Genomic DNA, 18,269 nt, shown 5'->3' on the forward strand with positions numbered 1-18,269 from the left:
CCAGTGATCTCTTGTTGCAGTACCACGCCAGTCATGTGGTCGGCAGCTGCGGTGTTCATGAGGTGTGCTTCTGGTGGTGGAAGAGTAAGGGTGACAGCCTTAGTGAGATTGGATTTAATCTTGTTGAAGGCCATTTACATTTCAGGGTCCATATCAGGTGTCATTTAAGGATGGTATGCTTGTTACAATTGTCACACAGGGGCTCAGCCAGTGGCAAGAGTGTTTCAGTAGTGTGTGGGAGATAATGCCTGAAAAATTGATGACTCTCAGGAAATTTTGTAGTTCTTGGTAATCCATGGGGGGGGGGGGGGGGAGAAAGGAGATGGATTTGTTGTTCCATTTTCTTTGGCATGGGGCAAATTCCCAAAGGGTCAAACAAATGCCCAATGAAGGTGACACACAATGACTAAAGTTAGCATTTGTTGTTATTAATTATGAGACCATGTGTTACTAACTTGTCCAACACAGTGTGTAAACGAATCTCTTCTTCATTGGCCGACTGCAAAAAAATTATCAAGTCATCTAGGTAAGCATAACAGAAGGAAATGTTAAATAGGAAGCCATCAATAAACCTCCGCCAGGTCTGTGCCACATTTTTTAACTCATACGGCATAAATAAAAACACCAACAGACAGAATGGCATGATATCGCAGTTTTTGGTATATCCTTGTCAGCCAAAGGTATCTCTAAGTAGGCCCTTTTACAGTCAACATCACTGAATATATTGGAACCAGCAAGTTTAGTAAAGGGTAGCTATCTCTTAAGTCTGGGAATATGATTGACACATAATTGCCAAGTACTATTCTTTTTGAAGATGAGCCTGTTAGGAGATATGCAGGTACTGTTGGACAGCTGTACAATACCAGCATTCAAGAGAGTGTCCACAGTGGCTTTTGCCACTTTGAGTTTATGGGGAGGTAGGCAGAAGGTGTGATGGTGAATCAGCAGAAAAGGGGGTTGTGTTGATGCGATGAACTGTCCCATCATGGATGGTACAAATGGACTATGGCTGGATGAGCTGGTGTGAAGTGGGGTCGCAGAGCATAGCAATAGGTGTTATTGTAACATCATCTATCAACAGACAGCCCAGTCATGGAGGCACTGGGTGTGGTCAGGTGAGCACAATTAGGAAACTGCACATGATTGACCTGTTTTGAGGCCAACATAATGTCTCTCTTGTTGGGCAGTGGAGGTAGATGCTGCAGAATGTTGAGTCGCCATTAAGCCATATGAAACTCACTAGATGTATCAGTGATGGATGAGCGGAGAAGGTCATTCATTGCTCACATATCCAAGTTGGAACGTAGGAGTTCAGAGTGTATGGCAGATGTCATGCAGAGCTCATCCAGTAGTCCATTAAATTTTGGGCATTCAGTCACAATAATAAAATTTCTTCCTCTGATATTTCAGCTGTGTATCATCCACCCAGCTTCAGACTGACGATAAGACGTCAAGTGCAGACTTATTTGCTCCACTGTGGTGGTACCCCTCATGCGGGTCACAGACACTGATCGGCGACAAAGAGATATGGTTACACACACGCCAACTCTGGCGAAGGCATAGAAATATTCAATTCTCTTATCGATGTATGTTCGGCAGTGGTGACGCCGCGATGACTTCTCTTTAGTTTAATTACCCCAAGAGTCAGATTCCATGCTTTGTCTAAATTAATAGCATTATATCTGTTTATTAAATTATTAGCTAATCCAATGTCTATAGCTTCCTCGAGGACAAAACCACAAAATCCAATAACACAATACCAATCGCCGTTATTTAGGTTTTATTTTTAGGCTACAATTTTCGACGATACATTACATCTTCAGGCCTGCTTAAGTGGAGTAACCTTCATGTTACAAAAGACAGCAGAACCTTTAACTGGTCTCGTAAGATTACTGTGGGCGTGCGTGCTCCTTGGACAACTGTCAGCAATAATTGCTAACAGTTGCCAAGGAGCAGACACGCCCACAATCATCTTGCGAGACCAGTTAAAAGTGCTGCTGTATTTTGTAACATGATGGTTACTCGATTTAAGCAGGCCTGAAGGTGACGTAATGTATCGTTGAAACTGGTAGTCTAAAAAAAAAAAACCTAGATAATGGAGATTGGTATTGTATTATTGGCTATTGATGAGCCATAGTCCCACACTCCAGACCGAGGATGGAGTTACGTTCACAGAATCCCAAAAAGAAGAGGCGGATGTTAATCTTCAGATCACTGTAGTTCATATAATGTCCTGTATCAATACAAACTAGAATGTGGATGCCCAGGGACTACCTGAAGAGTGAAAAATTCCTGCTTGAAGGAATTCATTAATTGCGGCTTTGGCAAGGTGTAGATCTGTTGGGGCTAACTGCCATGGTTTATGTCGCACTGAGGGTCCATCTGCGATTATTCTGCGATGCATGGTTCTATCACGAACAGCACAGACCCTTGCACATGTGTGTGAGGCTGTGAGGTCAGGAGTATTGTTAACAGACACTGTGCAGTGCACTTTACTTCCCTTGGCGTGGCTGTCTGTGGCCAGCGTCGTCTGTGTTGGCATGGTGTGTGCTGGAGGGAGAGGAGAGGGGAAGTGCTCAGCCACTTATTGCCTCTCATGCAGAGCTGCTCAGGTGCTGTTGCTACGTCCACAGCAGTGATGTAAAGTTGAAGCCCGTCCTTTATGTATTGAGTGAGTGCATGTGCACATTGCAAGCAGTTCAGCATGATATGTCTGGAGAATGCCCTCTCAAATGTCTGAACATTAGAGGAGAATGTTGTAAATGGTGCAATCGAATGGAAATGTGATGAGCGCCAGTTGTGGAGGCAGGGAAGAGGAAGAGACAGATTACACTAGTCCACCCAAGAAGTAGTGAATGAGCATAGACTGTAAAACATTGGAGGAGAGGTGATGATGTCATAAAAATGTCCATTCCACTGACTGGTTCTACCTCATCAGTAACCAGGAAGGTTCATGGACACTGTAGTGTGTCAGGCAGGTACACAGTGCATGTGACGGTGCTGTATACACTAATGTTGAAGTTGCTGGCAATCTGGAACATGAGGGCAGTCATAGGCTCGAAAATCCGAGCGGAAGTGTGTGAAAGTAAGCTAACATCAGAGCTCATGTTCATTAGTTGATACTAGTGTGATGCTTTGTCCAAGATGAAAAGATGTTCATGATGAATGGCTGAGGCAGATGTATGTGTGTGTGTGTGTGTGTGTGTGTGTGTGTGTGTGTGTGTGTTAAATACAATACTAGCCATTAAAATTGCTACACCACGAAGGTGACGTGCTACAGACACGAAATTTAACCGACAGGAAGAAGATGCTGAGATATGCAAATGATTAGTTTTTCAGAGCATTCACACAAGGTTGGCGCCGGTGGCGACACCTACAACGTGTTGACATGAGGAAAGTTTCCAACCGATCTCTCATACACAAACAGCAGTTGACCGGCGCTGCCTGGTGAAACGTTGTTGTGATGCTTCGTGTAAGGAGGAGAAATGCGTACCATCACGTTTTTCGACTTTGATAAAGGTCGGATTGTAGCGATTGCAGTTTATCGTATCGCGACATTGCTGCTCGCGTTAATCGAGATCCAATGACTGTTAGCAGAACATGGAATCGGTGGGTTCAGGAGGGTAATACGGAACGCCGTGTTGGATCCCAACGGCCTCGTATCTCTAGCAGTCGATATGACAGGCATCTTGTCCGCATGACTGTGACGGATCGTGCAGCCACGTCTCGACCCCTGAGTCAACAGATGGGGACGTTTGCAAGACAACAACCATCTGCACGAACAGTTCGACGACGTTTGCAGCAGTTCGGAGACCGTGGCTGCGGTTACCCTTGACGCTGCATCACAGCCAGGAGCGCCTGCGATGGTGCACTCAACGACGAAGCTGAGTGCACGAATGGCAAAACGTCATTTTTCCGGATTAATCCAGGTTATGTTTACAGCATCATAATGGTCGCATCCGTGTTTGGCGACATCGCGGTGAACGCACATTGGAAGCGTGTATTTGTCATCGCCATACTGTCGTATCACCCGGCATCATGGTATGGGGTGCAACTGGTTACACGTCTCGGTCACCTCTTGTTCACATTGACTGCACTTTGAACAGTGGACGTTACACTTCAGGCGTGTTGCGACTCGTGGCTCTACCCTCCATTCGAACCTTGCGAAACCCTACATTTCAGCAGGATAATGGACGACCGAATGTTGCAGGTCCTGTACGGGCCTTTCTGGATACAGAAAATGTTCGACTGCTGCCCTGGCCAGCACGTTCTCCAGATCTCTCACCAATTGAAAACGTCTAGTCAATGACGGCCGAGCAACTGGCTCATCACAGTACGCCAGTCACTACTCTTGATGAACTGTGGTATCGTGTTGAAGCTGCATGGGCAGCTGTACCTGTACACGCCATCCAAGCTCTGTTTGACTCAATGCCCACGCGTATCAAGGCCGTTATTACGGCCAGAGGTGGTTGTTCTGGGTACTGATTTCTCAGGATCTATGCACCCAAATTGCCTGAACATGTAATCACACGTCATTTAATATATAATATATATAATACACTCCTGGAAATGGAAAAAAAAACACATTGACACCGGTGTGTCAGACCCACCATACTTGCTCCGGACACTGCGAGAGGGCTGTACAAGCAATGATCACACGCACGGCACAGCGGACACAACAGGAACCGCCGTGTTGGCCGTCGAATGGCGCTAGCTGCGCAGCATTTGTGCACCGCCGCCGACAGTGTCAGCCAGTTTGCCGTGGCATACGGAGCTCCATCGCAGTCTTTAACACTGGTAGCATGCCGCGACAGCGTGGACGTGAACCTTATGTGCAGTTGACGGACTTTGAGCGAGGGCGTATAGTGGGCATGCGGGAGGCCGGGTGGACGTACCGCCGAATTGCTCAACACGTGGGGCGTGAGGTCTCCACAGTACATCGATGTTGTCGCCAGTGGTCGGCGGAAGGTGCACGTGCCCGTTGGCCTGGGACCGGACCGCAGCGACGCACGGACGCACGCCAAGACCGTAGGATCCTACGCAGTGCCGTAGGGGACCGCACCGCCACTTCCCAGCAAATTAGGGACACTGTTGCTCCTGGGGTATCGGCGAGGACCATTCGCAACCGTCTCCATGAAGCTGGGCTACGGTCCCGCACACCGTTAGGCCGTCTTCCGCTCGCGCCCCAACATCGTGCAGCCCGCCTCCAGTGGTGTCGCGACAGGCGTGAATGGAGAGACGAATGGAGACGTGTCGTCTTCAGCGATGAGAGGCGCTTCTGCCTTGGTGCCAATCATGGTAGTATGCGTGTTTGGCGCCGTGCAGGTGAGTGCCACAATCAGGACTGCATACGACCGAGGCACACAGGGCCAACACCCGGCATCATGGTGTGGGGAGCGATCTCCTACACTGGCCGTACACCTCTGGTGATCGTCGAGGGGACACCGAATAGTGCACGGTACATCCAAACCGTCATCAAACCCATCGTTCTACCATTCCTAGACCGGCAAGGGAACTTGCTGTTCCAACAGGACAATGCACGTCCGCATGTATCCCGTGCCACCCAACGTGCTCTAGAAGGTGTAAGTCAACTACCATGGCCAGCAAGATCTCCGGATCTGTCCCCCATTGAGCATGTTTGGGACTGGATGAAGCGTCGTCTCACGCGGTCTGCACGTCCAGCACGAACGCTGGTCCAACTGAGGCGCCAGGTGGAAATGGCATGGCAAGCCGTTCCACAGGACTACATCCAGCATCTCTACGATCGTCTCCATGGGAGAATAGCAGCCTGCATTGCTGCGAAAGGTGGATATACACTGTACTAGTGCCGACATTGTGCATGCTCTGTTGCCTGTGTCTATGTGCCTGTGGTTCTGTCAGTGTGATCATGTGATGTATCTGACACCAGGAATGTGTCAATAAAGTTTCCCCTTCCTTGGACAATGAATTCACGGTGTTCTAATTTCAATTTCCAGGAGTGTATATTTGTCCAATGAATACCCGTTAATCATCTGCATTTATTCTTGGTGTATCAATTTTAATGGCCAGCAGTGTATTTTGATGGGTAGGAGGCTACTTGGTGAGTGTGGAGTGCGTATTGCGACATGGTGGTGGAGTTTCTGTACCCACAAGGGTTCTGACATTAGCATGCAGCATTGCGAATTGCATATGGTACCAGCAGATAGAAGGACTAGGGACTGTCGGAGGTTGTGTGGTGCTGGTGCCGTGTGTAGTTTCAGGCCCTGCTGTCCAGGTAGCTAGGAGTGCTGCTGTCTGTTGTGATCATGGCCCTCCGTGTCTGGTTGGCTGCATTCATGTAGCAGAGGGGGTCAGACCACTGTGTGTGTTTCTGAATGGAATCTTGAGAAGCTGTAACTTTTTGCTTATGTCAAATGACTGAACATTCAGTCATCTGTAGCAATGCGCAGTCTGATCGGCTCTGTCTCATTGACAATCATGGCAAGCTGTAGGTCTGTTGATAGCTTGATCAACAACAGGGGCCACAGTGGGGACACCTGTGCAGGCTGAGGTGCGGAAGTGGGACCACAGATGTGACGGTGTTCTGTCACCCAGTTTGATCTTTTAAATGATGTACGTACTGTGATCTGTGATGAGGGGTATACTGGCCACGTTGTCACTATGTAGTAAGCACGATCGAGTTCGGAGACGAAGTGGATGTGGTGTCACCAATGTGGGGTGTGGGATACTACCGTGGTAGTGGCCACCAATGGTGACGACACACTATTATTACATGGAGCACAAGTACAGTGTGTCTAGTCAGTTGCATTCTCCAGCTCACACTGAAGTTGTGTTGCGCTATCCCAGAGAGCTTCCATATCGTTCATACTAAACATGAATGTCCACGCATATTCATGATTTATCACTGTGCATATGTAGAGGAACAACTACTTTAATTTTTAGGCAAACAGACTGACTAGGGCATAAAAATCCATTTTATCATTGCATAAAATGGCAACATTATTGAATAATAGCTATTCTTTTAATAACAATATTTTTTTAGACTGTGGGACTCTTTCGATTTTGAGTTATTCAGCTTTGCTGTAACTGCTGAAATATTACAGACAGCAACTTCGGCCCATTTTAATGAAGATGATTCATAATGTTGTGTTGCATGAATAATTTAACATTTATTTGTTTATATTTTCTTCACATGAAGCCATCACAACATTACCTTCTGCAAAAGTCAATAATAATAGCGTGGCAGTAATTACATTTACAAAACATGCCACATGCGATATTTATTGTAGCATCTTACATCTATTTGATACATTTGTTGTTATACAACTGATATATCGATAAATCACTGGTTTCTCATCACAAGCAATGCATGAAAATCATTGAATGAAAATAAAAAAAATTCTATAAAAATATTTTAATATTGTGGTAAACTCATTCCCCTTATCTGTTCTTAGAAATTTCAGTGGTTTATTAAACCGAATGAAACCACAGATATATGAACTTTGATCCAGCATTCTTAATTTTGTTCTTTTCCATAAACAATTATATTTTCTCTTGGTTCCGTGGTCAAGTTTTTTAATTGTTTGGTGCTTCTTGTCGGAAGATGCAAGTGGCATCCTGGAAACATTTTCGTTGGTGGCTCAGAAGTATAATGCGAGGTCCGATTTGGCACCCACAAGCGAGGCAAATATGAGTCGCTCCAGTAGGAGGGTTAGTCATGAGCTCATGTTTGCGCGATCGTTTTGCTGTTAAGTTGTTAAATCATACTTTGTCGCGCATCTTGCTTCCATCTGCAGTCAGTTTCCTCCGTTTTCTGCGATCGTCAGCGAGTTGCTCCCACTTTCACTATCAATATTAAATGCGCACATATCACGCTTGACGCAATCACTAAAGCGTAGTGAAGGTCTTCTATGAGGTCCCTCTGCTCCTGATATTTCACCTAATAATGTGCGCAGGGGCAGACGGGAGTGGTCCATTCGATGCAGATATCCTAACCACCGCAGGCGACATTACATGAGCTTGGCAGTGATACACTGTTGTTTTGCAGTTTTCAGTTTTCAGAACCATATCATTTGTCACATATAATTCCATAATATTCCCAAGATGTTCTGTAAGCACCGCAGGTGAAAAGCGTTGAGCTCTCGTACCTGTTCGGCATACGACGTCCAAGTCTCAGTCCCATATAGGAGAGTGCACACATGATTGGTACATAAGTATTTTTGTCGTCAATGTAAGGAGTTTGTTGTCCCATGCTCGTGTGCGTGACTTCTCGAAAGTGCTGGCAGCCTTTCCTATTCTTGCAATTATCTCGTCATCCAGGGACAGATCTTCTGTCATTATTGAACCAAGATAGCAGAATTTATCGACTACTATCAACAAGGAGCCGTCCAGTTTGATGAAAGGCGGACATGTATATCCTTGTGCCATGACAACCGTCTTCTTTATGTTTTTAGAAATGGAGAAGAGCTTGCAAGCAGTAGAGAATTTATCCACAAGCTCGTGCAGATAGTCTTGAGTATGAACTACAAATGCAGCATCGTCAGCAAATAAAAGGCTGTTTACAAGCAAGTATTCTCGGAAGCGCTTGGATCTGAGTAGAGAAATGTTGTAGAGCTTCCGATCACCTCTGGTATACAGATTAGGTTAGTTTCACCAAGAGCAACTCTGAGGAGTTCTGGGAAAAAAATATTGAAGACAGTGGGAGTCAATACGCATCCTTGACGAACCCATCTTTTCACAGCAAACGAGTGTGATGTGACTCCGTAGAAGACCACAGCAGTTTCCTTCTTCGCGAAAAGCCTTGATCATCATTAAGAGCGTTTGAAGACACCCTATCTTCAAAAGTACTTCATACAGTCCTTCTCTGCTGACTGTGTCGAACGCCTTGTTTAGGTCGATAAAGACAATGGAAAGAGGTGTTTTCTGTTCGCAGCACTTTTCCTGTATTTTCTGGAGTCTGAAGATCATATCAGCTGTAGATCGTTAGTGACGAAACCCACATTATTCCTCAGGGTATATGCGCTCGACAAGCTTCTGAAGTCTGCCCAACACCACACGGGCAAATGTTTTACCAGTGAGATTCCACGGCGACAGTTGCAATCGCCGCGATCACCTTTACCTTTGTATATAGTAACAATATTGGCATTGCGCATGTCTTGCGGCAGAGTACCCTCAGCCCAAAATTTCAGTAAGAGGTTGAAAAGCAGCGTAGATCTGGCTTAAGCTTTACAATTTCTGTGAATATGCGGTCTTTGCCAGGGTACTTCCCACATTTGAGGTGTGCAATTGCTCTTTGAAGGTTCTCCATAGTAGACGTGGCATCCAAGTCATGGTAAGATGTCGTCTGAAGAATTTTATCCATTGCGTTAGGACTAATGTTAATGGGAGTAATGTTCTACCCACCGGTGCAATTGACGATTACGATCTGTGATGACTTTTCCATCTATTTCCTTGAGTGGTACGCTCTTCTTTGGAATGGGTCCAATGGCCCGTTTGATGCTCGATTACACACCAACATTGTCGCCTGCACTGAAACACTCCTGTATGCCAATGTAAAGTTGCTCCCAATAGGAATTGATGCAGTTGCGGACAGTACGTCGAACAGCTACCTTTGCTTTGCTTAGCTCCCTGCTTGTAGAATTATGTGGGTTTTTGTGCTATATGACGCTTAGCTTCAGGGAGAGGTTTCAGGACGTCTACGTTCTCAATGAACCAATCCTGGGATTTTGCTTCCAGATTACCTAATACATTTGCAGTCGTAACGGTAAGAAGCGATTTTATCTTTTACCGGCCTTCAGAAAGAGGGGTGGCTGGGTGTCAGGGATCCTCCTTTTTTTCGTATCTCATCACTAAATGCTTATACTGCAGCAGTGTTTCTTGTTTGGCAAAAATTTTTGTTTTGCAAGGTGTTCTGGCGGAGTGAAGCTTTTTAGTCACAAAGCGCACTTTTGTTGTTAATTTCTTCATAGACGTTGTTTGCTTAGTGCAGACTGTGACATGGATCATGCACTAGTATAGTGTCACAGTCTGCACTAAGGAAACAACGTCTATGAAGAGATTAACGGAGGTCTTTCCTTTTAGTTAGAATAAGATCTCATTGGTGCCAATTATTTGAGTGGGGGTACATCCAGGAAAGCTTGTGTTTCAATTTGCCTTTAAAGTATGTATTGGTAACATGCAACTGATACTTCGCTCAGAATTTATGCAACGGTAGACCATTTTCATTCATCTTGCCCAATCCTTGTTTGCCTACGCAGTCAGTCCAAGTGGCAAAATCACAACCAATACGAGCGTTGGAATCACCAAGGATGCATTGACGGTGCCCAGAGTACACTGCTTGTACCACATCAGTGAGTGGATCATGTATATCACTGTAAATAACTTCCAATGACTGAATCATGAAACTGTAACTAACTGTAACTAATTTACACACACACACACACACACACACACACACACACACACACACACACACACACACACAAGCAAACACACAAACAAACACAGGTTGAACATTAATAAAACAGACAAACTGCAGGGATGGATTCCTGGATATTTTAATAGAACGTGGTACGGAAACCAGAAGCCCTGGAAATTGGAGCAATGGAAGAAAGTCATTTGGTCAGAAGACTCTAGTTGAAAACTGATTCCAACGTGTAGCCGAGTTTACGTCGTTAGAGTGTAACATGGCGGTGGTTCAGTGATGGTTTGGTCTGCAGTGTCGTAGTATTCCACGTGTACCCTGAAAGTGAAAGATCGATCTACTCTCAAGGATGATGTGACAATTCTAGCTGAACAGGTCCATCTGGTGGTACAATGTTTGTTCTCCGATGGCGGTGTTGTGTTCCAAGGCGGCGTTGCGCGTTTTCACTCAGATCGTCCAAGAACGGTTTTGTGAGCACAAGTATGAATCGCCACATCTGCTATGACCACCACAGTCACCAGATCTCTATAGTATTGAGCCTTCGTTGTCTACTTTGGAGAGAAGGGTGTTTGATCGCTGTCCAGCTCCATCATCATTGCCCGAAATTGGCGCATATTTTGCAGGAATAATGATATAATATTCCTAGAAAACCATACAGGGTCTGTAATTATCCATTCTGAGATGGGTGGAAGCCGTTTTGAATGCCAACTGTTTTCCTACACTTTATTAGGCACGGTAATGTGTTGCGTTTTTGGTAAAAACTGGTACTGCACCTCAAGTGAAATCATTCTGCTTGTGGAAGCGTCTTTCAAAGAATTTTCGTAATCTCTTAGATCCCTGTGTCAGACAGCGTTGCAGTCAATAACTAATGTTTTCAGCCAGAAATAAGTTTCCTTAATCACGTCGCCTACAGCCGAGGGAAACCTGCATAACTGCAATGTGGTGTACGGTGTAGACGGCAGGCCTCTGCTGCACTGCCGGCCCGTACCGCAGTCTTCAAATGGTTCAAATGGCTCTGAGCATTATGGGACTTAACATCTGAGGTCATCAGTCCCCTAGAACTTAGAACTACTTAAACCTAAGTAACCTAAGGACATCACACACATACCTGCCCGAGGCAGGATTCGCACCTGCGCCCGCAGCAGTCGCGCGGTTCCGGACGTTCCGCAGTCTGAGTCGGATGCTGATTACAGTCTTCAAGGTATCATTCTACAGACATGACACATTGGAATTTGTATTATTTGGAGGCCATTCAGATTGGCGAAGCCAGTCATGACAGCCAACAGAGCTATGATCTTTGTGTTTGTGTACGAAAATCAACTATAGATCCCCGACTTTCCATGGACGCACAACGCAAGGTTCTGCCTGCACCATCGACAACCTCCGCAGTGCATGACAGTTTCACGGCTAGCTCGAACTGGCCTCCCAGCAATACAGGCTAAGGTGGGAAACTCTTAACTCGACTAATGCGAAGCTCGGCCCTCCGCAGCCAACTTTCAGTGTCGCCAGGCGCCTGTGCTCGTTTAGAGGCTCTGCAAATATCCGCTGCTGAGCGGGGGAAGATAAGTTAGTGCCGTTGCCCTAATTGTTTTCTGTACTATGTACTACCCTGAGCTATTCCAGACTGCACGACGCAGCCTTCGGTTCGCAAGAGCTTTACGGCTGCAGCAGCCCCGGCCCTCTTGTCATTACAGCGTGTAAGCTGAGAAGCCGTCTTCGGTTGTTTGCAGATGACGCTGTCGTTTATCGACTAATAAAGTCATCAGAAGACCAAAACAAACTGCAACACGATTTAAAAGAAACATCGGAACGGCGCGAAAAGTGGCAGTTGATTTTACACAACGAAAAGTGTGAGGTCATCCACATGAGTGCTAAAAGGAACGCGTTGAACCTCGGTTAGACGATAAATCAGTCTAATCTAAAAGCCGTAAATTCAACTAAATAACTAGGTAGTACAATTACGAACAATTTAAACTGGAAGGAACACACACAAAATGTTGTGGAGAAGGCTAACCAAAGACTGCGTTTTATTGGCAGGACACTTAGAAAATCTAACCGACCTACTAAGGAGACTGCGTACACTACGCTTGTCCGTCTTCTTTTTGAATACTGTTGCGCGGTGTGGGGTCCTTACCAGATAGGACTGAGTGAGTACATCGAAAAAGTTCAAAGAAAGGCAACATGTTTTGTATTATCGCGAAACATGGGAGTGTCACAGAAATGATACAGAATTTGGGATGGACATCATTAAAAGAAAGGTGTTTTTCGTTGCAACGGAATCTTCTCACGAAATTCCAATCACCAACTTTCTCCTCCGAATGCGAAAATATTTTGTTGACACCGACTTAGATAGGGAGGAACGATCACAAAGATAAAATAACGGAAACTAGAGATCGTGCTGAAAGATATAGGTGTTCATTCTTCCCGTGCGCTATACGAGATTGGAATAATAGAGAATTGTGAAGGTGGTTCGATGAACCCTCTGCCAGGCACATAAATGTGATTTGCAGAGTATCCATGTAGATGTAGAATCAATCATTAGTGAGCTCTAGAAATTTCTCTACATCCATAGTAAGATAACAAAAGTTGTATATATTCAGTCTCCAGGTCTTCCATTCCATTGCTCTGATCAACTACTCCACTTTCACCAAAACATCTTGCCACAATTTTTTGGCGTCGAAAACTGAAATTGTGAAATTTGAATGTGCTTTCCGCAAACATTCATCACACGGCTGTATGTTCTGTATTTTCAGAAGGCTGATGGATGATTTCCTCTTTTTAATGTAAGGAAATCGCCTAATGGTTTTTCATCACTTGTGACGTAGTTGTTTATAAATTTACAATTACCTAAATTTCTTCATAGGAGCAGGTGAAAACACGTAGGATCAAGTACTCTATAGGAGTCACGCCGGGACTCCAGCGAGCTATAGAGATTTACAATTTCCGTGATTTGTCTAAATCATTTCACAAAAACATCAAAATCATTTCTTGACGAAGGACAATTCTCACCCTAATAAAGACAGTTTAATCTTCACTATCTATACACAAAAGATAAACCAGAAACTTAGGAAACAGGTTTCTCCCTCGCTGGTGCGTAACGTTCTCAGATACAAGTTAACAAAGTGTGTATTTTTTTTGTTCGAAGTACGAAACCGTTGTAATGAAGAACTCAGTGCGATTAATCGATATTAATATGTGTATTATTGCAGCAACATATTAGGGACCAATTTTGAATATGTTCCTTGCTATGTTTCCTTTCTTATGCTGACTGTTAAACGATCGAAACTGGTTACATAATATGAAATTAATTAGTGGTTATATCGATAAATATACACTTTTGTAACATATTTAAACGTTCTTGCTCTCTATGATTGCATACTACACCTGCATCTATACCTACGTGCTGTGAGTACCGGTACCTAAATTTATACGCAATTAGACTTTATTCACGGTTCTGTCACCAAACTCAGTGATGAATCTTATAAAGTTTGATGAATTCTGAGGATTACTCTCTTAACAACACCAGCACCAATGTATCGCTATATTAAGTTAAAACATCTTGGTTATGGCCGTACCCCAAGAAAAATATTGAATAGAACTTAGATCAGTTACACGCCATTTTTTACACTGACAGTGAAACAAGTCTGCGTGATTTGCCTTTATTTAGTAGTATGATGGAAAAGAAACATACGCTTCTGTTTCGAAAATGACTCAGAATATAAATATATTCAGAAATCGAATAAGTTGTCTAATACATATTGTTTCTCTCTCTCTCGCTCTCTCTCTCTCTCTCTCTCTCTCTCTCTCACACACACACACACACACACACACGCACACACAAAATGTTAAATGTAAACCAAATCGTAAAATAAGTGAGAAACTTCTTTACGTACCGTAAAGATACTAATAGACATGCGTGACCTCTGGAATTCTGGAACTTTGCCATCAGAATCATTACTGAAGTGCATCTGTAATGTATTTTTGGATTCAGGTATTTAATTTTTGTTTTTTCTTATCAGTTTTAGAAAATTTGAGAAAATATGTTCTGCTAAAAGATTCTGTTGACGTCTACGTAAGTGTGAAAATATTTTTCTCAACGATATTTGCTTAATACGTGGCAATTTTTGCCCTTCTTGTCCTCACTTCTTGTCTTTAACATGAACATTTTATCAACTTCAGCCTCATCACTACTGCATGCTATAACGTGTGACAATTAAGTAGAGAATTACAGGAGGAAGCTTCTCTTGGTCGCAGAGATAAAAAATTCATTCTACGTGTTGGTACTCCAGTTTCGAAGGGTATTTACCGATTGTCATTTTTATTTTGACGTTCAAGTTGTGAAACTGTTTGAACCTACATAACCGCAAAATAACGTTGAGCACTAAGCGTTCTGTGCTGCTATTGTCCGACACTCTGACGTCACTAAGGAACAACGTCTGCATCGGGAACAGTGCCATAACGCGTGGACTTCGCATTATGTGATTCATATGTGGTACGTTTTAGTCCTGCTGAAATAATGAAATGTAACTCACTTTTGTGCTATTGCTAGAATGTTACTGCCACATTCTGAAACCTGACCGGATTTAAACAGATATCGCTGATTAAAAAGAAATCAATCACCTACAGAATCGAAAGATGACAAAAAAGTGCAAAGCAGTCTGTTTTTGCAGCTTTCGTCAAAATAAAAGTTTGACATGACCATGCCGTTTCCCAAATAACTGTGTGTATAGTTTCTACAAGCAAACAAGATTTAAATACTGCTCATTTTCATTTTGTATTCATCACAAGTTGAAAAGAACTTTAACATGTGGACATTGCCGTTTGTAATCAAGAAATTATACAAATTTATTAGTTAAAAGAGACTTCAGAATATCTGGGTGCCATCTGAAACTGCGGTTTATCCAGAACGCAAGGTTGACACTGCAGGTAGAGGATATACGAGTTTTTCCTCTAAGAAAATTTAACTTTTCTGAGAAACGCGTCGAAGAGTTATCGACTTGCAAACGTCCTCTTCGATCCACTCAAACAATTTTGCCCTCTGTAACAAACTTCTGATTTTATTGCATGAAAATATTTACCTCGGTATTCTGTGGATTTCATGAGACACAACTGCATTTTTATTACTTTTTTCATCGTGCGAACGTCGTTTCATTCATGACAACTGGCCTCGTAGATCTTTACTACGCGCTCGCAGTTTCATTCAGATGAGCATTTCTTCACTGTAATTCCGCTATGGTATTTTGTAAACTGACTTTGTCTGAATCATTACAAACAACTTTACATGTAAATGTACGTTTATCAGCATTGTTGTTCCATGGTGAAAGCTTTTATGAAGTCTCTGTGCTTCTTCTTCTATAGATATCACGTTTTGTTGCACTGGTGCTGCTACTACAAGGCAAATTACACGATGGAAATGTGTCGTTCATAAGCATTCGTTTCCGCGGTAAATTTAGCAGACCTGAACGGATGTATGTAACAGCATCAGTTCCTTTGAAACAGCAAGAGTATACTCTAGCATTTCCAACGTTCGCAGCGTCTTCTCTACAGCATTTCGTCAGCAAATTCTTCTGCAGACTTGAATCGCAAAGAAAAGCATGCAGCACTACTTCAGTCCCTTTCGTGTTGCCGTTGCGGGTGTTAATAGCCAACAATAGTACACAATCTGGCATTACTTACACACAATCAAAGCGCATTCATTTGCAAATCACCCACTATGCAAAAGTAGCTAAGCGAAAACGACAACACTCACGAAATGACGTAACCTCAAACTTACAAATATGGACGCGATGTGTTCCGCTCTGACGTCATGCATACAATGGCAGGAGCACGTCTGGTTCTGCGCAGCGTTTACTGCAACCCCCTCCCCTTACCACGTGGACATCGTTGTGACTGTTCTGTTGGCGGATTCTCCTGTAGCTTTTACAAATGGTTCAAATGTCTCTGAGCACTATGCGACTTAACTTCTGAGGTCATCAGTTGCCTGGAACTTGGAACTAATTAAACCTAACTAATCTAAGGACAGCACACACATCCATCCAAGAGGCAGGATTCGAACCTTCGAGTACCTTTTACAGTTGCAGAGCATGCTGGTATGGTAACTGCGCACGGGTTTTGTAATGGAAAAGCTGTTTGCCGAGAATATATTAGACGCTTTCCTAACCACAGAGTATTAAATCCGTGCGTCTCTTCAATGAACTGCGTGCTACTGATGCAGTGTCCAGCAGACATATTTCATCTGAACGTGCAAATGAACAGAGTGTGGGTGAAGTAGAAGAAGCTACAGCGTAGTCCTTCAACAAGCACTCGCAGAACTGATAAACTTATCGGTGATCCACATACAAGAACATGGCGAACATTACATATGCACGGCCTATATCCTTATCACTTGCAGAGGATTCAGCACCTCCGAGAGGCAGATAAAGGTAGACTATTGAAATTTTGGCGTTACTCAATTGCAGATCTCTAGGAAATCCCATTAATAGCGTTTGCTGATGTAGCTACTTTCACTTGGGACGGTATTAGTAACAAATGGTTCAAATGGCTCTGAGCACTTTGGGACTTAACTTCTGAGGTCATCAGTCCCCTAGAACTTAGAATTACTAAAAACCTAACTAACCTAAGGACATTACACACATCCATGCCCGAGGCAGGATTCGAAGCTGCGACCGCAGCGGTAGCACGGTTCCAGACTGTAGCGCCTAGAACCGCTCGGCCACTAGGGCCGGCTATTAATAACAATAGCATTCTTAGGTCACCTAATGGGCAGACGAAACTCCACATGCCTTTGCGGGGACATATGTACAAGATCATTTCTCTGTAAATGTTTGGCGTGGTGTGATTATTATAGTAGTCGATTGTACCTGTTGTGTTACCATATAGTCTTAGCGTGATGTAGATTTTCATGAATACGAGCTTCTAGCATTATTGGAAGGGCCTTCTTTGGTTACAAAGTTGGGTATGTTCTTCCAGCATGACGAGGCCCCTCTACATTCTACTAGTCAAGTAATACATCAATTAAACCTAACATCCACCTGAAAATGGATCGGCGGAATGGTCAAGTTTTTTTAGCCTCCGAGGACCTTATCCCTTTATATGGTATTTAGTAAGGCAAACTCTTCAAAGAAAAAGTAGAGACGAATCGATATTTTGGATTATGGACAGGGCTGCCCTCATAAAAGAAAAGATATACACGATATTTTCTCAAGGTAATTCGAAAGTGCACTGAAGCTGGACGTGTAATTCATGAAAATGAACTCTGAACTGAATCATTTAGCTTTGCTCATTACTACATAGGTATTTTTGAGTTACATTCTAACTGTATCTCAGCTATCAATATAAATTGTACACATTTTATATGGAATATTTCTTTTAGGATTAATCTATACCGACACCTCCTAAAATATTTAGTATTTCTCCTGAAATACCGCATGTCTGACCATTTCTTGGGATACTCAGTGTAAACCTTTAGTCACGGCAGTCGCATCATAAACATAGGATACTATTCTTAACAGATTTGTTTGATTCTTGGGTCAAACTGTAAAGATCTGTGGGACTTCTTTGTTTTCTGTGAAAGAGATAATAAACTTATTTACACGAAACAGGTGTCACAGATTATTACGGGGTAAAACTTAGTTTTCAAGTTGTGTTTGTTTTAATCGATAAAAATAGCCGGTGATTAGGACTGTTTGTGTGCTTCTTCCAAGCATTTATCAAATTTTTGGTACGCCCTTTATCAGAAAATTTCCAGGACAGGTTCCTTTTATTTCGAAGTTTGCAATGCTAAAAAGGAACAAAATAGTTTTCTTATGTTACCTAATATGTGTCTTTAAAATGACCATGGCCGCGTTTCCGTGCAAACTCACTAGGT

This window comes from Schistocerca gregaria, chromosome 4 (genome assembly GCF_023897955.1).
Source record: "Schistocerca gregaria isolate iqSchGreg1 chromosome 4, iqSchGreg1.2, whole genome shotgun sequence".
In the NCBI taxonomy this organism is placed as follows: domain Eukaryota; kingdom Metazoa; phylum Arthropoda; class Insecta; order Orthoptera; family Acrididae; genus Schistocerca; species Schistocerca gregaria.